The sequence below is a fragment of the Coloeus monedula genome (genome assembly GCF_965178545.1).
Source record: "Coloeus monedula genome assembly, chromosome: 12".
NCBI lineage: Eukaryota > Metazoa > Chordata > Aves > Passeriformes > Corvidae > Coloeus > Coloeus monedula.
Window position 1 is genome coordinate 11,931,210 of NC_138792.1, and position 25,187 is coordinate 11,956,396.

The 25,187-nt window shown below is 41.4% G+C and overlaps 1 protein-coding gene across 1 annotated transcript in view; it reads left to right on the plus strand.

Annotated features, from left to right (window-relative positions):
- The window catches only part of IL1RAPL2 (interleukin 1 receptor accessory protein like 2), a gene marked incomplete at both ends in the record, with an annotated part of 375,464 nt that overhangs the window by 159,921 nt on the left and 190,356 nt on the right, over nt 1–25,187 (plus strand). The window lies entirely within an intron of this gene.

Consider the following 25,187-nt stretch of genomic DNA (forward strand, 5'->3'; position numbering starts at 1 on the left):
AGCTTAAGTGATTCAAAAGAAATATAGAAAACCTTCTAGTTTTCCCAAGCAATGATGGACTAATTATCCTCCAGTTGTCAGTAATGCAGGGTGAATGAAGGCATCTAAGCAGCACCTGAAAATTGGAAGTAGTCCAGAGTGACGGAAGTGCACATCCGTAATGAGCCTCCCTGCCCTGAACTGACTGCTGTGGAGAAAAATTATTTTAGCTTCAGGCGTTGTGTTCCCAACACAGTAGCAAAAGTAATGGATGTTGGGCAGCTTCTTAACTTCAGAATATCTCCAAGATCAAATTATTCACTTTAAATCACAGCATTTCACATTTTACTTGTGAAAATGAACCTGGAGTTCTCAGAACTCAGTAGTTTAGACATAGCTTATTTTGAACTGAAATGGGGATGCTCTGAATTGAGGTCTGACTTCAGTCCTCAGACTCTCCCTTCCACCTTGGCTTTACAACCTTTGCAGGCACAAGTTTCCACCTGAAATTTTACTCCTGGCCCTTCACATCTTGCCTTTACTCATCACCAGTTTATCAGCTCACTTCACCAAAGTGAAGTTCTGCTTTTGTTTTGAGTGCTTCCAAAACTTAAGCAAAATCTGACAGAATAGGGTTTGGATGGTGAAAAGGTGTGTAAAGACTCTGGGAGAGCCAGGTTCCTGGTAAGACTGCTGGTAGATATGTAATAACTGGGAGGTGCTGGCCATCCTTCATCCTCACCAGGCAATGAACTTGAGCCATACATCTGAACACTGAAATAGATTAGAAAGACTGGATAAGCATGTGAGCCCAAAGCCTCAAATTGCAAGACCTACGTAGCAGCAGTAGATCTTCTGAGTGATCAAGCAACAAATTTTACACGAAGCAGCGCTGATTATCCCCCCGCTCTCCCCAGCCTGTAAACATTACTGGCTGTATCAAACTCTGATACATGAGTATCATCTCAAACAGTCTTCCTATTAACATGAGCTATTTCAAGTTTTACTTCAGAATTGTTTTCCTTGTGATTCTTTCATTATAATTGTGCAATTAATGTTAATCTAATATTAATGCTGAAAATCCATACGAGTGAATTCCTCCAGTTAAAAATACTGACAGTTTTATTTGGCTGCACTGTGTTTTATGAACACTTTGCACACTTGATTAGAGGCAACAGTAAATGACAATATGTAAGTGTACTAGTTTGAAAGCAAACCAGTGAGAGATTCCAAGTCAGAATTAAAATTTAATAGGAAAATTAAGATAAAGGCAATAATACAGAAACACTGGCCTAAACTGACAGAGTAAGGATATGATCTGACACCCTGTCAGGCAGGGTGGTGGTAGCAGTCTGATTAAATGGTGACTGCAGTCCTCTTGCGGTGATAGATATGGTTCTCTTGAAGCAGTGATCCTGTAGAAGGGTGTGGTCCTCCTGTGAAGGTCCAGTGGTGGTTCCGTAGCTCTTGTCCTCTGGGAATCCAGTAGGTAAGGGCTGCCTGTGGTGTTCCAAACCTCAGATTATACCCAGGTAGGAACGCTTGGTTCCTCCCCCTGGGTGGAGCATCTCACAATGGGATGATGTAGTTTTATGAGTCATGCAGTGAGACTCGATGGCCCATTAACAGAAGATATCCCCCGGAGGGAGTTACAAAGGATGTGTCATGGAAGAGATAAAGAACACTGCCCCACCTGGTTTTAACAGATGGTGATAGAATACATACTTTTGGTTACGTTTTACGGTATAAACTAAGACAGTAAGTAAAGAAAGTTGATAGGAAATGCAGATTTTTGCAGAGCAGTGTTCTTATTATCCTAGAATCACAAAATCATTTAGGTTGGAAAAGACCCTTAGGATCATCGAGTCCAACCGTTAACCCAGCACTGCCAAGACCCCACTAAACCATGTCCCCAGATGCTTCCTTTAAATACCTCCAGGACTGGTGACATTGGGAATCCTGTTCCAGTGCTTGACAACCTTTTCTGTGAAGAAATTTTTCTTAATATCTAATATAAGTTTCCCTTGATCAGGAAATTTTGAATTCTGTGACTGGAGACCTTTAGTTAAGTGGAAAGTGTGGTAGAGTTTTTGACTGGTGATTCAGCCATCCTCAACCATCCACTCATCTTCAAAGTAGTATGACCAACTTAATCTCTGGACCAGATTAAGATGCAAATTTTCATCCCTGAATTCATGAGTAACAGGGAGAAAGGAAGATTTGTTGGATGATTTACTATGGAGAGAAATCAGGTGTCATGTAATTTCAGTTAGGATGGGTGTGTAAATTGTTACTAATTTTAGGTATCATGTTTTAAGATTTAGAGAGACTATAATTTGCATAATGTAAAAATGGGGAAAACAAAATTTTATCAAAAAGATTCACATAATAGCAATGTATTTGTGGTGATTTTCTCCTAATAAACTTCTCCAGCTGTGAAGACTTTTTGCTAGAATTGAAGTATCCTCAATAGTGTGCTTGTATTCTGCATAACCTTCATGAAGAGTTGAGAGTGAGTGTGGCCTGACAGCTCCAAAGCAGCTCCAGCATGGTCAAACACTTGTCTTGGTGCAATGGCAAACCCCCCATGGCTTCCAGGGGAGTAGAATGGAAAATTAAGTGAGGGAGTTGATGACGGACATTTAGGTAAGTTATCTAGATACTTATCTTTTTTGCTAGGAAGCTTTGACTATGATCTTTTTATTAAAGAGCAGCTGAGGGATATATTAACTGTTTGTTCAATGGAAGTTGAACGAGGTGAGCTGATGGCGCCTCTGTGTCCACATGTATGTTCCTTGGTCAGGTCAGGTCACACCGAGCAAGGTGCCTGTATTTGGGATGAGTTTAACATTTGGGCTCTTGCTTTAACTAGCAACGATGCTGTTGTGCTGTTTAGTCTTCCTCTTCCCCCTGTATGTGAAGCTGTGCTGCTTCACATACAACACAGTGGCCTGATTTGAAGAGCTGACCCGAGTTCTTGGGTAAATATTTCTATTGAGCTAAAAGGATTGATGTTGCCTTTTGTACTAACAGCCAACTTCTTATAGACAATTTAATTTAGGCTGTATGTAAGGATGTAGCAGGATCCAGGTCCTGCCTGTACTAGTAAAGCAGGTAGTCTCATCCTTTATATCCTGTGTAGCCTGTCTTCCTTGTTGTGAAGGATGCAGCACAAGCTGAATTCTGAATTTTGAAATGTCAAACTGAGTAATCTAGAGCATCATTTAAAACCTATGTGGGGAATTTTTTCTCCATATAGTTTTTTATATTTGTCAAGTTGAAACATTGCAATTTTGCCTTGTAAGTTTGTTGTAGTGAAAATGCAGTTTGGCTTCTAATCGTAACAGCTAGATTTTAGATAGAAGCAATAAATTTTTCTTGCTTAAACAGCCCCAGATAATTTCTGTTATAGGTTATCTAAAAGTTCCCAAGATGAAGGAGGAATTATTTGTTTCTTGGGAGAGGCACCAGTGGGAAAAATTGCCTTTTACCTGTGCTTTTGTGCTGTGATTGCGAAGTACCTCTTAGGAGACCTCTTTCAAGTTTCCATTTGTCCTTGGGAGTCATGGGGGTCTGAGATCACTTCTGTGTTGGAATTGAAAAAAAGAAGAGAGGCCCGGGGACTCCGGCAGGGGGAGAAAATTGCAGTCCAAAACCAATATGGTTGATAAGAGCAAAACTCTGTTTATTAGCAATCCAGAGGCACTTATATAGTATACCAGCTTGTTAACTCTTAAGTGGCTTAAAACTTATCAAAGCGAATTTCTACTTCTACATAATTGGACTTACATTGGCAAGCTTCTACAGTTATGTTATGATTAAAAGAATTCAGAGTTCACCTCCCTTCTCTCCCGGTCTTATCTGAACAGCTGCAAATCTTCAAACTCCCTCTTTGTTCCCAGCCCTGTTTTTTTTTCACACAAGAATTTTCTCATGGAGAGTTTTTCTCACACACAGGCCTTTTGCTTACAGGCCTATTGCTACAGTTCTTTTATTGATCCCATAATTCTATCAATGATCCATGCCCCTGATCCTTTAATAATTGCAACACTTCTGGAAGGTGTTTTTGACTTGTGGTGCTTGAAGCTGACTGGAAGGTTACTGCTGTGTCTCGTTAATTGGTGGTTCTTGTTTGTCTTTCAGACAAATGCACTTCATTGTACAAAGCCATTTGGATAGAAACAGGATGATTTAAAATTATTTCAAGACAAATTTTCCAAGATAAGACGTTTCATATACAAAACATCTAGGTTTTGTATAGGAAAGTTTATCAAACTTTCACATGAACATTGTATTTTTTTGATGTCAACAAGCATTACAGAATGAAGTAATTTTATAATGCTAAATTGTGAATGTTCAAAATACAGCTAAAGTATGCATGTAGTAAGGATTATGAAATACATGATCTTGTGAGGGTGGAGTGCAGCTCTCTATATATAATACTGGATTTTGTAGGCTCAGAATTCCCAATGACATTTAGTTGCCTAAGTCTTTTAAAAGCCCCAGCCATAAGCATCACATTTTTTTCACTCCTGATTTTTTACATGTAAGTCAAGTAAGTCTTAGTGGATCAAAAAAATGGATCAAAGCTACAACACTGAGAAAGTAGTACCCTCCAGAGCCTCTCTCTAACAAAAATATAAGTCTTGAAACTGCAGTTCTGGGTTGTGTCAGGATGGAAGTCTGAGCTCATGATGTTTGTGACTGCCAGACTAACAATTAACAGAGCAACTGTTAACTTGGGTCTTCATACTAAGACCCAATTGTGACTTCTTTGTGTGGGATAGTTACTGCAGCATTATGCACAGATTCCGTGGATACCAGAGTAGATACAGAGGGAGCAGCCAAAACTGACCTCTGCTTCATCAAAAAAATTGAGAGGGGACATTTCTGTGTTTTTGAGTTATAAACATACAAGAGTTAGTTTCTTTTTTCTTACCAGGATTGGAGTAAATATTAAATTGCAGGTTTATGTGCATTTGAGACTGAGTGCAGCAAGACTCTAGATAGACAGAGCACCCTCTGAGGAGCATCCAGAAGTATTCATTTGATTGGTTTTTATTCTGTTACTAGTTTTCTTTCCTTGTTTGATATTCTTTTGTCAGAGGTATTTAATCCTGGTTGTTCTTTGCAGCAGGGCTGTGCTTAATGTGGATTCAAATCCCATCACTTTCCACACTCTATCTGGTCTGCTGTAGGTCACAGAGGTGAGGAAAACACTGAGGAGTTGGGAGCACCCACAGGTGGACTCCGTGGCACCTCTGAGTTGTCCCTGCTTGGTCATTAGTGAAATGGGGTCCGGTTCTTGCCCAGGAAACAAATGAAGAGACATTACACACCATCCATCTATTTTCACTAGGATTATGAATTAAAGTAAACTGCAGGCTGATGGCAATAATTTGTTAATGTGGCAGTATGAGAAACCAGCCTCTTAAATCAGGCATTTTAATGTTTTAGGCAGTGAGAATTTTTCAGTTACATTTTTGGTCCTGTGTTGTTTTGTTTTTTCCACCCTTATTTTTTAATTTAAGTTGGAGTTGTCTTCAAGGAAGGTGAAGTGAAGAACAAAAGGTGTCAAAGATGCTATGGGAGCCCTAAGTAGCTTTGGAAAGAAGCTCTCGATGGGAGATTTGACAGACTGCTTTGTCAGGTCAAGTGGTTGCATTCAGAGTCCTTTGTATTTCAGGAAAGAGCTGAGAGGTGATTAAAAATTACATAATCTGGTTCAAAACTTGGTTTTCAGAGGTGACATTTCTACAAGATTTTTTTTTCTTTTTTATTTCACTTCATGATGAAATTTCAAAGTTAAGCCTTTTCCTGAAATTTCTATTTATAAATCATAGAAACCCAACAGTTTTCTGCTTAGAAATTATAGAAACCCACCAGTTTTCTTTGTTGGTGGTGGTAATTTTTCCCTCTTTCCCTAATTTCAAACTGCTGCCCCGTCCCAGCAGCAGGAAAAAGCTGAACTGCTTAGAAAGAAGGCAGTGGAAATAAACCACTTTCTCTCCCAATTTGACAGCTCTGTCCTTTTCCCATTTCCTCCTTTTAGGAAAATAGGCAAAGAGTTTGAAATAATCAAGTAGAAGCTGGGTTTTCTGGCTTCCTGCTTTTGATACATTTGATTTGGGACTCTGTCAAAACACCCTCTGGGTGATGATAGACTATGGAGGAATTTTAGTGATGGTTTCAAGCCAGTTAAAGTCTGCCTTTTCATGATGGCAAATGGTTCTGTAGTTTATTGTGTCAGCAACTATAACATATCCTGATATCCAATCTGAACATTGAACAGCTTATCCGTGTTTCAAATGGAGTGGTTTACATAGGTATCTGCTAGAAAAGGCTACTTGCAGTATTTAGAGAACCTGAACTACAACTTCCAATTTCATTTGGTGTTCACCTCTCCTAAAGAATTTGCAGCAGAAGATAAGTGCCAAGAATTTAAATGTCTTGTTGATAGGTGGTTACTTTGCAGATGTGAACACTGCAGTGATTTCTGTAAGCTGAGGATTTCAAATGGAGCAGTGCTATGATAAGATGATAAACCTTCTCTGCTTCCAGGTAGTGTTAGGGATTTTATGTGATCTACTCTTCCTACTGGACCAATTTTTGCTGTATTTGCTAGCACAGTGGGTGTGTTGTGCATATGGACAGGCATATGCCATGAGATGATTCTTTGGGTTGTGCTAGTCTATGTAATACAAAGCTTTTTTGTCACTAGACCAGTCTGGCGCCGCTCATCTCTCACAGGGTAACTCAAGGGTCTGACATAACTAGTGCTGGAAACAGTGGATCAATTTAAATACTGATGATTTGGAAAAGACCTTGTATTTGATATAGAATTTATATTCTGTGATTCTTTGAACATTAGTGTAGATGTGCAGCTCTTGGACTTGATAAGGAAGTTTGGCCTAGTAATGTACAGGTAAAAATAATTCAATTCTAATGAATGTATGTACTGAAGATCAAGTCAAGGCAAATGAACAAGATGACTGAATTTGTGAGAAATAAAGCTATTGGATAAAATTCTACAGTACATACCAACTCCATATGCTCTCTTAGTAATGCTATAATTAAGCCACAGAGTCATGTCAAACTGGCCTTTTCCATCTGCTCTGTGATCTGCTTGGGAAGCAATTTGGAAAGAATGACAGCTGACCTCAAAACTGACAAGTTCAGTTAATGTATGATCCACCAGAGCTGATACCTAAACAGAGCTCACCACTTTCATATACGGGTGCAAATTGTCCTTCGTTTAATTGGGAAAATCAAAATAAGGCTTGCCTGATGCAGGCTTGTTCAAAATTTTTGTTTCAGTAAATGCCTCTTGGTATTATCTGAGCCATTTTATGGCTCATAAAAACATTCTTCCATTTTATTTGCTATGTAAACTGCAGCGTGGTGGTACAAGTTTAAAATAGCACTGTTGCGTTTTTCTGTTAATTTTTTGTAGCTTTTGCCAAAAAAAACCTGTTAATAATAAAGTCTCAAAAGTTCATGAGTAATCAACATGTGAGACACATGAAACTCAGCCTGTATTTATAATACAAATTGATTTAATTTATTTTGCATCCCCTGTGAATTTCTCACTGCCAGTCTTGTCATTATCTTAATGTTGTTTCCAGTAACACTCAGAAAAGTCGTTTTGGAGGCAGGGGGTCTTTCAGCACAGATGCATCAGGTGTAAAGCTTCCTTTCTTTTGAGGTGATGAAATTGGCTAAAGGAAACCCCGTGGAATGCAACAGCTTAAAAACCAGGTGCTGTCCATCTGTTTGAATCTGTGTTACCTTGTGAAAATCTGCTTAATGCTTGCTCCCATTAGTGTCTGTATTCAGATAATGTGGGCAGGGGTTTTTGTTGTGACAAGGAAGTGTGAAAAATATTACTGCTGGAATCAGTGCGGTATCTGGAAGGTCATAGTCAGGATAAACCTAAAGCACCTAAAGTATGTTTGTTCTGCTGGCCTGGAATAAGAAAATTACTCTGAATACTTTGATAGAAAAATCTAGTTTCCATTTCTGTTTGATAAACAGAGTTAAAATGTAAATGTGGTTGAGAATACTCTCAGTTAATGGTGTTTTGCCTGTCTGGCAGGTGGGCTCTGTCTTCATGTCTGGTGGGCAGTGTCCTGGTGAATTGCCATTCTCAGAGAAACAAACTTAGAGTCATCCACAAATTTTAGCACCTGCCATAATTCAAAGTAATCTTTAAAACATAAGTTGTCTTTAATCTGAGCTTTTCTGAGGTGTCCTTGCCTCCCCTCCCCTCCCCTCCCCTCCCCTCCCCTCCCCTCCCCTCCCCTCCCCTCCCCTCCCCGCTGCTTTTTAGCAATTCTTTGGCTTTGCCATTTACTCTATAGCCCAGTGCCAGTGATTTTGATGGAGAGAAGTGCAGCTGGCTCAGGGCTGGTGTCCTGGGACAGCTGCGGTGACGCACACAGTGTTCTCTAACTGCTGCTCCTCTTGGCATCTCAGAGAGGAATTTTCTGAAGTCTTCAGCAGCTTGACATTGAATGTTCCAAGTCACCACACACAGTGGGCTTTCACCAAGGGCTTTATTCAAGGTGAAATTCAGGCAAGGAAATTTGAATGAATCATGATATTTTTTTTTTTCCCCCCTTAAGTTTCTGGTTTGATTTATTGGACAAAACTTTGGGAACTATTTTCCACTTGTGTTCTCTCTCCTTTTCCTGCCCCTTCTTCCAAAAGGTGAATGAACAGACATCACTTGCTGTATCTTGAAGTGTCTTAGAAGACAGTTAAGTAAGGACCAGCAAGAAAATCAGTTAGGAGTGAGGAATATTCTGACATGTTCATGTTTTAAATACCAGATTGGGATACTCCTTTTCCTTTGCTTCCATGCCAGGTGTCACAGGCTGAAGGGATGCAGGAGGTGTGGCCCTCCTGCAGCAGTTGCATGATGAGTAGAGCGGTATATGTTTGATGCTGCCTTTTGGTGTGTATTGAGAGGGGAAAGGCACTTTACACTCACTGTAGTTACTCAGGAAGCCTCAGAGGGTTGGTGTCTTGAAGCAGCTGGTGTAATGTTTTCTCAGAACACAATTTCCCAGCTCTGCTCCTGGAAAAGCCATATTGTGCCTCACAGTGGAAACTGCATTATCAGTGTCATCAGTAATGAGCTGTACTTTTTAAGTAACAAGGGCTGAAGCAGAGTGGGAGTGAGCCAAAGCGCATGTCTGGAGTGACCTGTTGTCTCGGTTTTGGAGACAAAACTTCAGGAGGAAACACTCCAGAGTGAGTGTCTCCTCCGAAGGGAAAAGGGCCTCCCCTTTTCCTCCACTGATAAGACAAGTGGGTCACAGCAAGTGGAAGTGGAAAGAAACAAACTGTTTATTAACACCAAACAAAACCAGGGTAGAACAGGGAAAAAAAACCAAACCTCAAAATACAACAAATGCCCGGAGAGGGAACAGAGACACGGGCTCGGACCAGCTGGGGCCATCCCGCAGGCTCCCCGGACTGGCAAGGAGGGAGGGGAGGCAGTGAGGCAAGGGGGGAAGGGAAGGGAAAAAGAACAAGACAAACCAACAGAACCTTTTTGCCGCTAGCCAGAACACAAAAGAAAACCAAAGAGCAGCACAGCACTCCCGGTGCACTCCCTCCTGAGCCCTGCCAAGACCCTGAAGCCCTCAAGCCATTGGGCCCGGCCATTAAACTGCCCCGCACTCGGGTGGCTCCAGCCCCACCCCCGGGTCCATCTTGAAGAAACAGCGTCCTTGGGCATTGAGCGGATGGTTGAGGAATAAAGTGGCTTCATAACATCACCCCGGGACACCTGTTGAGGCATTCTGGGGGAGACCACAGGTTTGAGTGGCCACAGGCTGGTCATGGCTGGGCAGCAGCCAGCAGCGCCATGCAGTGTCCAGCTTCTTTGCTTCAGCATTGATGTGGAAAGGGAAGGGACAGGTGTCTCAGCTTCAGGTGGATGTTACAGAGCTTTTAATTTGCAGTCTGCTAATTATGCTGCATTGAAGCTTTTATGTTTGAGGTGGCAGGTTTGCACTGAAGACTGTTGTCGGGGTTGTTATGCAATGGTCTGTTATTTCAATGAAGTATTAAATAAAATTGTTTCCACATCAGGAAATAGGGAGATGACCTGCCAGAAAGCCTTAGCTAAACTTTCAAACATGCCTGAACCTACTGACCTTCAAGATACAATACAAGGCTCATCTTTTCTTTTTCCTTCAGACCTTGGCCAAATGGGATGGCTGGAGGCATCGTATCAGTGCATGGGGAAAGGCCTCTTAATGCTTTCACCATCATTTAAATATTGATCAGAGCATCGAGAAGGAGCATGTTGGCTGTGGGAGGTTAGTGAGCACAGTCCTTGTAGGCTTTTCTCTGCTTCTGTGAGCAGGAGCTGTGTAGCCACTGTCTGCTCATGGGTCAGCACTGCCCTGGAAGACCAGCCTTGCACACTGCTTGAGCTGTGAATCACCAGGCCCATGTGAGGAGATCGCTCTGCAGCTGGGGAGGGGAAGCCTCAGCCTTCCCACGAGCTTGGTGGGCCTTGCTGATGAGGTGTGCGGGGACGTGGCGCAGATGGTGACGGTCCCAGTGCCTCGGCAGCAGTCCCAGGTCCTGCTCCCATGAGTGCAGCACAGCTGTTGGGCCAGAGCTGCGGCAGGTTTAGCAGCTTGCAGTGCAGATCCAAAATGCATGTGTGTGCAGTCTGGTGCTCTCCTGTAAGGTTCAGTACCTGCATATTTCCCTTGAGACTGCTCCTTTCCTTGGGATGTTGCTCCAGGGTGTGCAGCTTCCTCAGTGCCCAGTGGCTGCCAAGGCTGTGCGGCAGGACCCGGGTAGCTCAGATAAGAGCAGCCTGTGTTTGTAGTGGTGATGATGCTTCGAGGTCCTGCTGAGAGTCCTCCTGCTCATACCTACACTTTGCTGCTGAAAAGAAGACATTTAAAGACAGGCTTGTCTGCATCAATTGTTTGCCAGCCCTGGTCCTCTGAAGTGCCCTTGGGGAGACTCTAGGGGAGGGTTTTTTGCCCCATGGTGCCCAGCTATGGAGGTAAGCATGGCATGGCTGGGGCACTCTGTCAAGTGGGGTTCACCCTCTGCACAACTGGAAGATTCACACTCCCTCCAAACCTGTTTCAGAGGAACTTGCCCAGGGCCTCCTGCTCCTCAGCTGCCTACCCTGGGAAGGTATGATCTCAGTCTCTGCTCTTCAGTACTTTGTGCAGGAAGCAAAAGACAAAAAATAAAGTGGGAAAAGTAGGAGTAAGAGTAAAGATCTTGCCATACCTTACTTTAATATTCTGGAATCTGGATTTTGTCTCTTTTTACTGGCTCCTGGTACTACATGACCATTGTTGTATGCTTCAAGTGAGCCAAGGTGAAAAAAAGGCAGTTAGCTTTTATAAGGGTCACAGTTCACTTCAGATGTACATTTCCTTTTCAAAAGTGATTTTTTCCGTGCATGCTCTGAAGCTCACGTTAGGGCATTGCAGGTCAGAGGAGAAGGAAGTTATGGGGCGGGCTGTGACAAACCCGTCGGGTGTGACCAGGAGCTGCTGCCAGCCCAAACAAGCCACCACTTCATGCTCTCGGCTGCTGTGTTCTAAGGGATAGTGAGAACAATTGGTGATGATTGTTAGATTTCTCCTGCTTTCAGGAGAAAGCAAAGCTTTGCAAATAGCTTGCTGTAACATGTGGTGACCTGGCTGGCAGCCCTTGAGCTCCACCTGATAAATGCAGATATACAGAAGCCTGTTTGGAAAAAGCCACCCATTCAGTGTGGTCACAAGTAAAATTTTTGGCAACCTTTGCCCGTAACCATAACCTTGATTTAGTGGGATCTATGAATAGTTGTCTGGAGTCCTGCAAAACATCCCAGCTCTGTGGAAGGTTTGTGCCACCCATGAGCTGCATGAAATGTGCAGACCAGTGATATTGCACTTTAGTGTGAAGGGTCTTTTATAGTACTTGAGGAAAAAATCACCTTTTTTTGAACTATAATTTCATGGATACAATGCACTGCAGGTACAGCTGGAATCCAGTTACCATGTTTTTAAGGGACAGTTAATGGTTGGATTCAATGATCTTACAGGTCTTTTTCCACCTTTCTGATTCTATGATTATGTGATGCTTGGCCTTTGATATGATTTGGGGATGAAAGCTTGAAGATAGTAATAAAAAACAGCGTGAAGAAACTGGCCAAATAAATAAGTTTCTTCTTTCCTATTGAACTGTCAGCCTGGAAATTTTAGGGCTTTGACTGTTCAGAGAATAAAAGCAAGTTTTACACTGTTGCCTTAATGATAATCTCTCAGTGTGGTGCAGCCATGTGACACTAAACATTCCTTGCTGGCTTGTGGGTGACAGCGCTGTTACCTCAGAATGGGCTGGCTCACCCTTGAAGCTGAAGTCCAGCCCAAAGCAGAGTGTCCCTTCTGGTGATGATTTAATGGACACGTGTCCTTTGCAGGATGGTTTGGGGCCATGTATTTGAGTCACGTTGCTTCCCTGTGCAATCCTCGCCTCATCTCCTTCCGGAGCTGTTGGGCAGGTGTTGTGTAAGAGCTGGGAGTGAAAGGAAAGGAAGTTACAAGTCAAGAAAGGACACCAATTCTTCCCAGGGAGTTTGAGTACAATCAGGAATGGGCTTTTCTAAATGAAAACTGAATTCAGAAGTCAGAGTAGCTGTGAAAATCATACAGGCAAATGATGCAGAGGTGGTTCGCTTTACCTTGTTGGTGTTTTTGGTTTTGTTTTGTTTTGTTTTGTTTTTAAACAGCACACATCAAGTCCTCAGCCAGACCCCATAATCTAAATGCTTCTCTCTTCGTTTGTATTTTTAAAATAGTTATAAATAGGCAGATTTGTGTCGCCAGCTGTTCTCAGAAGCAGACTGAGATGCAGGAAGTCCAGCTAGAATATTCTGGTTCTTAGATACAAAGGAAAAGCCAGCTGGGAAAAATTGTGGACCCAAGATGTAAAAATCCCCAACAACCCAACCCTGTAAGGGATCATCACAAGCACATCACACAGAAAACACAAAAGTTCAGAGAGCTTGCAGGTGGTCTGTGAGGGATGCTGATGGAGAAAGGAGCCCTCTGAGTAGTTACATAAAGCTCTGGTGAGGCGGGCTCTTACAATGGACTCTCACAATCTGGGGATCCTTCAGTGCTCAGGGCTTAGCAAAGACATCTGTGGTGTAAGTCTAAATTGTGGCCTCTCCTCTTGGACTCTGACAACTCTGAGGTGAAAATAATGTGGAAAGCTGATGTTTTCAGTCTAGGTTTAACTTCAATTATTATTGTTTTATTAACTTGGAGTCTGAACAAACCATGAGCAGGTAGCTCATGCAGTGAAAGCTGTGGACTAAAAATTTGTGTGCAGATCCCTTCTCTACCATTACCTTTGTCAGGAACTGCCTTAACAGTGTCTTTTTTTTAAGAGTTGCTGTGTATGAAAATATTTTCTTGCCTTGAAGCTTCAGTATTTCTGTTTTCTTTAGGAAATTGGGATAATTCCTTTTATCTGCTTTTTTTTAATCAAACTTTTATATTCCTGTGGATAAGCCTATTTCTGTTTGATAAACATCTCGGCATGGCCTATGATTTTTACTCAGCACACTAAGTGGAGAATGTTCATTACAATCACACAGAGGAGACGACCAGGTGCTGTGTGGCTGAACCTCAGTGGCTGTACAAGTTTGCACAGTTGAATTGCAGAATTGATGCTTTTTGAAAACTCTTGTGCATTTTAAAAATGCTAGTTAGGAAAGGATGGCCAATTTTTCCCCTTTCTAAATGTAGTTCCAGTGTCACAGTGAGATTTTTTTTTTTTAAGTGCCAGAGTTCCCCAAGACTTTCCCTTTTCAGCTTCATTTAGGTTTCTGAGCTGAGACTTACAGCTGTTCTATGTGCTCAAGTGCCTGCCAGGGCATATTTTGTGTGAAAGCATGGAGAAATGGCACATGTAGGAATAGTCTTGCCCCAAATAGTTTTCTAGGGTACTAGTTTACTACGATACTAACCATTTTTAGTAAACCAACATTCTGTTAACAAGATTATTTGTCACATGGCACATTTAGTTAGGTTTAAAGTGCAAGTGTATTCTAGATAAGTCAAAAATGACAATAAATTAGCACAGTAAAAATAATTTAAAAGTGCCTTCCCATGTACTCACATGGCCAAATATTAGAGGTTGGGAGGGAATTGCTGTACTTCCTTGCTAAGTGGCATAAAAGTATAGAACAAGTGGATGGGAAATGTCGTATTAGCATTGTTGTTTTTCAGGTGTTAGTGTTAACAAAGCTCTTTTGACAAAGTCTGTAATACATAATTTTTCTTACAAAAGAAATCATAGTTGTAACTGCATCTTTAATGGCCAAGGGATTTAGTTAGCATATTAATCTGACTGGTGGGCAGACTTTGTCTCCTTGAGAAGGCCGTCCTAAGATAGCCTTCGCCATCTGGGTGGATGCAAGACCAGGGAATGCCTGGCCTTGGCAAAGCTGAAAGAAATAATTTGCAGATGCTTTTTGTAGGAGGACTTCTTTCATTTGCAGCTGAAGCTTAAAGAGCACAACACTTGGTCTCATCTGACTGTGAAACTTTTGTCAAAGCTCAAAAGAGACTTGGTAAAGTTACAGGCATAAAAAATGCTTGAATGATTCAGCGACCTCTTTGTGAACACTGTCTTTCCATCCCCAAAGAAATCCCATCTCTCTTGTACATCATTCCACCAGGGAACCTTGGGTCTGTATGGGCAAGATGTTTTTTGTTGTTGTCTCCCTGCAGTAAAAGCAGCAATCCTCCTGCTGGCAGAAAGGATAGGTCAAGACATTTGTAGGAATTCCCACTAGAATTTATAAAACAGAGCAAATACTCATCTAAGGGCTATTGGGGAGGAAGGCAAACTTCAAATTCCAAGTCTTGAAGTTTTTACTGTTGTACAGACTGCATGTGAACCTGGTTAAACTCTGTGGGTTGAAACAATGTGAAGAAAAGCAACCTGTAGGAGACACAAGAGGAAAAAAATAAGAAAAAAATCTTGTGGAAGCCTGTTACTTGTGAATTTTCCAGAAGTCAGAAGTGATGTGGTAAACTTTCTGCATTGAATGTGGGCAGTGGTAATTAAAATCAGGTGGATGTTAAGAAGAAGTACAAGGCTGCCTACTGTCAGAGTGGTTTTCTGGGAAATAGGCTTTAAACTGGGAGTCCTTGAGCTGTGGTCTGTAACACACCAGAAAGTAACCCCTGCATCAGCTGTAAAACAACGGAAAAGAAACAGTGTGTTATAAAGTGGAATGAAATAAAAGCAAGAGAAACATTTTAAATGTTAGGCTTATTTGGATGTGAAAATCACTATGGCAGCAGGGTGAGTAGCAGCTGTTTATTGCTTCCCTCAGACTTAGCCTAGGTTTTTCAATTTAGGACTGTTCCAACTGCCAGCTGATGCCCTCAGTCCACTGGTAGTTCTTAGTCCCTTTGGCTTAGATTTAAACCCCAACTGGAGTTACAGGAGTCACTGTGCCCATCCCCACTGCTGTCCTAAGCCTTCACAGGGGTCCTGCGGTCCATCTCGCCGACATGCAATGTACTCCAGTCACATTTGTGTGGGGAAGGAAGGACTGGCTTCTCTTCTCCAAAGAGTTTTATTGACCATTACTAGAATACATAATTTAGAGGAACAAGCAATGATAGGCTAGATTCTATTAATCATTTCCCTTAAGATCCATTCAGGGGTGCAACTCCTGCAGTTTCAGTTGCTTTTGTCATGCCTTAGGCAATATCACAGACATAATGCTCATGTTTATTAATTTACTTCAGAATTAAAGAATGGGAAGAACAAAGTACAAAACCAACCTAGCGTACCTGAGTTTCAATTTCCTTCTGTCCTCCAGAATTCTTCCCAAAAATTATGTGTTTGAGAGTTTCATGGATTGAACTGGGAAAGGTTAGGGAGGATCATGGTAGGATTTGATTCCAAGCTGCACTACTGCTCTGAATTGTGATGACAATGTGAAGAAAGTGACCAGAGTCTTGAGAAAGTGGCCACAGCAGGATGTTGAAGGTAGGGGAGGAGATCTGCCAGGGATCTGTAAATCAGCTCACAAAGAAGCAGATGTATTTCTTAGTTCTGTGAAACAGATGGATTAAGTTTTATTCAGTTACTTTAAGAATCTCTTCAAGGCACAGTCTTGTGGCAGGTGAAATTAATGTGTATGAATGTTCTTTATTAAAAATAAATGCATCTCTTTGTAAATCTATCTTTTGCTTTAACAAAGCAAAGATGAAATCCAACCATTCAGACGTGTTTAGACAAGTCTTATCTCCCCTGGGAAGTGCTGTCCCAGTGAATTGGATTGCAAGAGCAGTGCTGTGCTGGGATTTTGGTCTTTGTTGTACCATAAGGGGCACCTTTACATGTTTTTTGTCATCTTGGCATGCATGAGCTTAATTTGAGACATTTGTTGCTTGCTTCATTGAGAAACTGCAGTTACCTTTGTTCCTGGTTTGCTGTTAGAGAGAAATGTCATCTTTAGAGCTGGTGGGGAATTAAACACCACCGTTGGTCATCAGTAGCAGATGGAGGTCATTCTGTGTGTGAGCAGGCGACACATTGACAGCCCTGTGAGGTGCTGCCATGCAGCTCTATGGCTCAAACAGTGAATCTGAGCAGGTACCTCCCAGGGTGGGAGCTGAGGAACCAGGCAGGGGACTTAGGGTTCCCCCCGGCGAGCTTGGTTTCAACATCTGTGAGGGAATTTAGCAATTTATGGAGTTTAAAGTTTTAGCACTTCCAGGTATCTCAGCAAATGAACTAAATGTTCCTGTTGTTCTGATGGGCTTTGTCTGGAGCTTTAATTAATTATGAGGTGAAATTATGTTTGGACTGGTTGCAGGCATGTTTACTTTTTGCACAAGTAGTTGGGTTTAAAAGTCATTTTAAACTTGCTTGGGGGACCTTGCACTTCATCTGTTTTCTCAGCAGTTCTCAGAGAAGAAACTGCATGGTCACCAGTGTTCCATCTTTAAATATCAAAGGATCACAGTATTATATTCCTGAATTGTACTGATATGATGAAGTATCTTGTGATTGTATAAAATTATGTTTGAATGACAATATATGAAAACCAGTAGCTCAACAAATTTCCTGCCTATCAGGGAATTTACAAAGAGTCCATGTATTGCCTTTCCTGGCAATAGTATTTTTTCTTTCATAGCGTATAAAGCTGCAGAGCATTCATAGGAGGAGAATTTTTCCAATAATCAGTTACTTAAACTGAAAATATAAACATTTTTAAATAAGGAATAAAGGGAAACAGTATGCATTTCCATTTTTCAAATGAAGAATAGATTATAAGCCCAGAAACTGTATAGGTGTTTTATAGGGAACTGGTACTTAATTATCTTCACAGTCTGGGCCTTAGAAATTATAACTTCTTTGCTACCATGAACAGTTCACCCAAAACTGTGATTAAGGGCTTTGGGAATGTGTAGTTAACTCATAAAAATATGTACATAAATTTTGCTGATTAATTGCACTGTAAAGCACATCCTTATTTATTATTACAAATGAAACTCTTAATGTAGTTCATGCAAAGTCTTAAATGAGTGCCATTCTTTTTCATTAGGTAGCTCTTTAAAATCAATAATGTTTTCTTTAAGGGAAAGCTTTGGCTGTTACCAATTTAAATCTCATTAACTTTTGCCTTTTTTTTCCTAAGGTTCAATTGGAGCTACATTTTTCATTTAGATTTGGAGCTGCAGGCTATATGTAATTCCATTTAAAAACCCAAGGTAGACAGGAATAATGTTGAGTTAACAGTTATTTAGAGAACCAAAATTTCAGAATATTTAGCATGCAGCCTACACTTTTCATTTAGCGTAAATGGTTTTCCCAGCACAAAGTTTGGAGATGCGTGGGTGTTTGAGAAATCATTTCCTAATTAATGTAGAGTTTGCAAAACCAGGTTGAAAGTCAGTTTTCTGGTACCATATTCTTGTAACCCCAGTCCCCTTTGTCCATGCCTGCTTTTGGGTGTGTGTTGGTCTGGGTCTGGTGGAACACTGCTGTCATCCCTCACATCCTTCATGTTATCCGTGCTCTCTGGAGTGCCAAGACTATTTTTAAATATATGCAAATAGAAGCAAAGAAGTGCAGGGTTCGTGATTCCTGCTGTGTAGATTTGTCTCTTCTAAGAGGAGAAGCAGTTCAATAGCAATTGGGCTATTAGTGGTGCTTTTTGTTATCTAAAGTTTGTAGCTCGTTAATGAGGTTGTATTTGCTTATCTTTCTTACTGAGAACACACTAATCAGTCCTAGGAAAGAGGAAAAAAATCCAACTCTCATGATTTTGATGACATACTTTGGAATATTTAATATTAATAACAAAAAAATTGCACTGTAAAGGTTTATGAAGCCCTGGGCAGTCTGGACAGGGAAAGCTTGGTACAGTTTTTCAAAACAATGGCTAGAAGGGTTCTGGCACCATGTTATTCACTACACATCAAAATTAACACATTACAAACAGTGGTTATTTTCAATTATGTAAAAGCAGATGAGTCTTTGGAGAGATTTGTAATGAGATTTGTAATGGCTTAGGAGAATTCTTAAAATTGACAATTTGACACAGCATGATTTCAGATTATGTGAAATCTGGCATGAGGATATTTATATTTTTGTTTGCAAAGATTCTGTTCAAAGTCGTCATGATGGAAATATTTACAGTGAAGACACAATAATGTCTTTAATATGCAAATCATTCTAATTGCATTTCTTACACTGTCAACCTCAGTGAAGTATCATTTATTTCACAAGTGACACATGAAAAAATATGATTGTGTTTGTGATAGTCTTATTTCCAACAGAAATACACCAGACAGTCTTCATCTTTGAAGAAGTCCTCTTTATCAGCTGTTCCCTTAACATAGTTTGCATGACGCCTGCATCTCTATTTCTGATTCATATGCCTGCTTCTAACAGAGCCTCTCTGTTTTACTCTTCTTCCCCTCTCACAAATAGGGTTTGCTGTAGGGATGTGCTCCCAGTCGTGTTGTCCCCCAGTCTGCAGGACACAGAGGTTGTGTGGGGTGCACTGATCTCTGTGGGAGCCGGATGCCATCCACACCTCTGAGGCTGGACCCTGTATCTTGTGAAAACAAGAATGATTTTCTGCCATTAAATTCCGCTTTAACCTTGATAAGAGCAGATTCAAAGTGCCTTTTTGTTTTTTTGTGCCCCAGTAATACGTGTTAGTCTGTCAGACACCTCTCACTTCACTTCCCTGTCTGTACCCAAAATCCCCACCCTGCGGTCACATGCCTCCTGTGTGCTTTTTCTTCTCCAGCTGGGAACAGTCATTTTCCTCTTTCTTCAGATGTAAAGCTGGACAGATGACAGTTCTGTCATCTCAACTGAAAAATCTGGCATTGTGAGCTGAAAAAAATAATACCGTCAAAACAATAATAAAATTGGGTTGAATTAAATAGAGCATTTTTAATTGGGAATGCATCCACTCACAACACTGTGTGTCATAATTAATCCTCCCTCCCCTCTCCAGCTTTCTCACTGGGAAACTTCCCCACTATTTGCTGAATTCTACTTGGGTTTAGCAGGAGCAGTGAGGGAAGGATCAGCGGGCAGCAGAGCCCCAGTCTTGATGTGGGTGGAAGGAGCCCTCTGAAAGGAGCAGGGACAGCCTGGCTGCCCTGAGCAGGGATGGGAGTCCCCCAGGCACCAAGCATTTGCAGCCCCTCAAACTTACTGAGATAGCTTCAACCAGGCTTGGAAATGAGCCCCCTCTCTATGAAGAAGGATGGATGGATGGATGGATGGATGGATGGATGGATGGATGGATGGATGGATGGAAAAAGAAGGGATCCACCTTTGCATTTCTGTCCTGTCTTCCCTAATCACTGTGAATTTTTTTCTGTTTAAGAACTGAAGTACTGATTTTCCATGTTTCAAAGCAGGGTTTCTTAAGTGGAAAACATAATGGTTTTCTTTGGGGTGATCCTTCCAGTGGCCAATCCAGGTTTAGTCACCTCTGTGCTTTGCCATATTAATAATTTTAGAATATTACTAAAACAGTTGTCTTCAAGCTGTTATGGCAGTCAATTCCCAAGGCTGGTACAGGAAATCATGGAATGTGGGTTAGGATAAGAAACTGGGAGTAAGTGAGCAAATGAGCAGTCTCCACATTGCTTACTGAGTATTGGGTAACCAGTGGAGAGACATTAATTAAACATGTTGCTCCAGTTATGAAATTTTTCTGGTTTAGCAGTAGCTCAGGTGGAGGTTTTTATGACGAGTTTCAGAGGTGGCTTTTACCGTTGCGCTGTGATGATTTAATAACATGCTGATGGATGAGGGAACTGCAGGGCAGTGTCCCACCTGGAGGATGTGTTGACATCCAAAGTAAGGCCTGAGGCCAGCTTCCCTCCCGTATCCCCAACTCCCACCTTTGCTCGGCCTCAGCCCTGGAGCTCAAACATCTCCATCTTCCCATCCCTTTTCAGTGGAACAGGCAGCAGGTGCATGTTTTGCAGCTAGTTGGCACCATTGAGGATGTCAGGAGGCCCATGAATAAAACACAGACCTGTTTGTTTTGTGCCGTTCTGAGCAAATGATGTATTAGTAATGAAGTATTTGCAGTTTGTTGCTTTTGCTTACTAATAAATGAAATGTTGCTGTTGACAGTTTTGTTTCTGGCTCATGAAGTTACAGGGAAGTGTGAGGGAGAAGGCTGCAGACTGGGCTGATTTAGGTCTGTCTGCTTTATGATGGTTCTCACTTAAAAATAGTCACTGCTTTGTGTCAGCTTGAAGCAGGGACAGTGTTTGTGGGGTTTCGGTCAGTATTGCCTCTGCTCTGAATCTCCTGAGTAAAGACTTTGGAAAATGATTGGAAATAGGATGAAGTCCTTGGGAATGGGACCATATGGGGAGTTGCAGTCCCGGTGATGACAAAAGGGCCCCTCTACCCCGACAAGGGATGATCTCTGGGGCAAGGGAGAAGCAAATTCTTAGGAATGGGAGCTTGAGAGGGGACTGAGAGTAGTTGTGGTACTGGTGACCAGTCCTGCTCAGAGTCACTGCTCACAACTCATCTGGACGTGGGTGGGGATTTGGGGAACTGGCAGGCCATGGGGGGCTGTGGTGGCAGTCCCCGACAAGGCCTTTTTTTCAGAAAAGGAGGTGGATGTGGTCCCATCAACAGGACCCTTGTTTTCATTGAAGGTGAGGGGCTGCCAGTGGATGCAATGCTGCAGGATGTTGCAGTTGGCAGCTTTTAGACAATAGCTATATAAATGTAAAGGTGTTCCTAAGCAAATGTGCCACACTGTGTTCCAGAGCACAGCACTGCATTGCCACTTTACCTAGAGAGACACATCTGTAGCACAGGTAGCTCTTGTAATGGCTCATTTTTCTATTGTCCTTAATTTTTCTTTTTCACATGTAATTATAATGACTTGCAATTAGGATAACCCTGTTTGTTTATTTTAAATAGAAACAAGTCTTAAGAACAATGTTTAATGTTTAAAAATGTCTCATTTTGAAAGCATTTCATAATTCATCACTTACAGACATATTTTAATTAAATAACCCACTAAGACTTCTACTCATGACTATCCTATAAAAGCAAATACTCTTTTGATTTGTGAATGTTCATTTTACTGAAATGCAATCTAGTGTGTTCTGCAGTCAGGAGGGTTTCCTATTTAAATTCTGCTGCATACATGCAGATAATGAATTAAAATAAGAGGAGGAATTACAGCCTAGGTTAGAGTGTGGGTCACAGCCTTTTCAAACAGAGGTCCTCCTGTCACGCAAATGGAAATGGTAATTGGCTCACTGCAGCTGAAATTATCTGTGCCAGATAACAGGAAGAATGGCACAGCAATTGTAAAATGGCAAATATGTGTCAATATCCAAAGGTAGATGTGTAGAGTCAAAGCAAATGACCAAAGCTAGTTATTTGTTGCAAGTAAATTAAGATGAACTTGACTTGTTCCCTTCTATTCATACGCATGTCCTGATTGAAAATTGGGCATTCTCTCTTCTTCTTTTTTTTTTTTTACATTGCTATGTGTTCATCCAGTACTTTATAGACATCCAAGCCCCAAAACATTCATTCTACCCAGTGTGTTTATGATGGGGAACCAGTTTTTTAAAGCATTTGGTAATCTTGTGATGGATTGATTGCATCTTTGTAAGCTAGAAAATAAATGATTAAGGAGTTGGGTAGTGCATGTGTGCACCAAGATCTGGATATTTGTGAGAAAGGCTCCCCTTATGTGTCTGTGAACTGCGAAGGGCTGTGTTGGTGGTAGGACAAACCATAGGGTCAGGTGAGTTGGAAGAGACCCCTGGAAGTCTGGAATCTGGCTCTGCTCCAAGGCCCGGGATGATGGCGTAGTTGGCTGTATGGGACAGGCAGCAGCATTGGTTAGGCACCAGTTGCCCCTGGTAGATGGGGAATTTGGGTTACCAGAAATGTCCCTGCTGAGGTGTCCCAGTAAATGATTGCTTAAACCTTGCACAAACACCAGGGACATCATCCCCAGGAATAACTCAGTCCTGCTTTCCTCTGGTGGTGGGCTCTTTTGATAGTCTCCTTGCTCTCTTTTCCTGTCAAGCACTCTTCCTCTAACACAGGTGAGATGTGGTAGGAGCTCTTACAGCAGAACTGTGTCTCTTAAGGATTCCCCTCTACAGACAGTGGAAGAAATTAATTTGTCCCTGTGTATTCAACACGGAGTCCATCTTCCTAACCTAATTCAAGCTCAAAAGTATTATGCCCTCAGAGCAGGTAATCCAATTCAAGCTGTCCACATACTTGAAAAACAGATGTGAGATAAAATAATCTTGTGCATGTACACCAGTTCTCCTACCCCACAGGGGCTACCTAGTTAATAGAGGTTCATTCTCTTCAATTTTAAATTCTTGCTATTCTCAATTCTTTCCTACAACTCCCTTCTGGGAATAACAAGCAGTGAATATAGAGTTTTCTAATTGTGTGATTACTTGAGACTGCAACTGCCTGATCTGGGAGCTAGTTTTCATTTACTTTACCTTCAGTAACTTTATTCAAAGGAACTAATGAAAAGAGACTCATCAATTATTGAGATAAATTCAGCTTTGTTCCCAAAGTTTGCACAGTGCTAAAGACATGAAAATAGAGCTTTGTGAAAGTTTACGTGGTTAATGTGGTTGGCTGGAGAATATTGAAACTGTCTTAGAGAGTGTCCTTAAAGAGCTCATGTGTAGTCAACAGCACTTAAAATATTAAATGCATATTCCTTCAGGTATAAAGTGTGTCTTCAGTGTGTTGCTCCTTACCTGAAAACTTGTTAGGATAAAACTTTTATTTATAAATGCAAAGAAATATTTTCATTCTGTTTTACTTGTTATTGGTATCAGTTACTGTTCTCCCTTAGATACTGATTCTTCTTTCTTTCTATCTCCTTTGTCTGAATATAGTTCTGTGCACCAAAGAAGTATCAGAAGTGCTGGGAAATCTCTCTTTGAGTTTTTCCATCATTCATTAATTCCCTCAGGAATCCAAAGAGCTAAAAAAATGGCAACATCCACCATACGACATGCTAGAAAAAAATTACTTTTTTCCCCTGTTTTGAAGCTTGGAAAAGGGAAGTATTTTTGTTTACTAGATTTTGTGGACAATATGAGAAAAGAAAAACCCATCTTCAGATGGGTTTCAGAGCTGGATGAACACTAATTTAAAGTCTTTGAGTTCATACCTGTGTTTGCACTGACTTTTTGGTTGTCTGAGTTGTTCATTTATGGAATTTAAAATTTAGGATTTAAACAGGAAAATTTTGTTACTTTTTCAGTCCAAGAAGCAGCTGTAAATGTCCCGTATCTGATCTGGCCACTTCAATCTAGAGCAACATACTTTCCTTGCTTAAAATAATGTTCCCTTGCTAGTTGGTGCTAATTTAATCATATTATTTCATGGCTGTCTTTGAAGAAATGGGTATTAATTTATAGATCCTCAAAGAAGAAAAGAAGTTTAGTGGTTTGGATACCTCGTTCGCTGCAGATCACCCACTTGGCTTTAGTGCCTTGAAGCAAAGAGGGAGGCTGGGGAGAGGCAGGAGATTTGTCAATGACCTTTCCTACAGCTCTTCCAAATCTGCTGCCCCACTGCAGGAGGGGAACTGGAGTGGGAAGGGTGGGGGCCAGGCAGTGGCGGTGGGGCTGAGAAGGCAGGACAGGCTGGGGCACATGCCTTGAACCCATGTCTGGGACTTCACAAAATACATGAAAGCATGAACCCATGAAGTATGATTTCTTTATTGTTCATGTCCTGGCTCTACTGCTGTTCATTTTCAAGGTGGCTTTTACATTGTTTTCTAATGTGGTGACAGCTGCAGAGAATCAAGGCATTACACTGAATATTTTAAACCAAACCTCTTTTATAAGTTCCAATTTCTTTACTGTTTACTTCAACACAGGCTCTTTAAAAACCTGCCAGATGTTGAAGTGATTAGGAGATCAAGGTCACCAAATACTAATTTTTAGGGTAAATATGCTGCATTTTAAAGAGTTACGCTAGTGCCCTCCCCGTCTCTTTCTCTGTGCTCAGCAGAGCGATCAGCTCAACACAAAGAGCACAGCTTTGGAAGGGCACTTCAGGTTCCATCTGTCTCTGGGAACATCTGACTTGGAAGAGATAGCAAAGAATATGACGAGAACAGGGATTTTCTTTCCCTCACAGAATGTGTCTCAGACCTCCCTGTCTCCAGCAAAATCTTAACCTGACAGCTGTGATTTGCTCTTCTCTCCATCAGGAAGCATTCCAGAAAACCCCTGTGATAAGGTGCCACCTGAAAAGCTGGCTCTGACAAGTGCTACGGGATGAAATGCCCCTGTCCAGTCACTTCTACTGATGTTGCCACAGCATTTTCATTCTTCAAGTATAATTTCTAAGCCTCGACCTCATTAATATGCTGTCACTCCTGGAGGCTGAGATTTTGTTCAGGGTTTTTTCTCCCCCTAGAGATTTTTGGTGATCTACCAGTATGTTCTTTCTTTTGCATTTTCAATACAAGGCTAAAATGCTCCTGGCTCCATATGCATACATAATTCAGGGCAGAGCAATCTGTGGTGATTTGAACCTCTGGCAGTATATATTTACAGTGAGTTTGACCTCAAAGGAAATGATGAGTGTTCGGCTGGAATATTTGACATTTGAGTTGG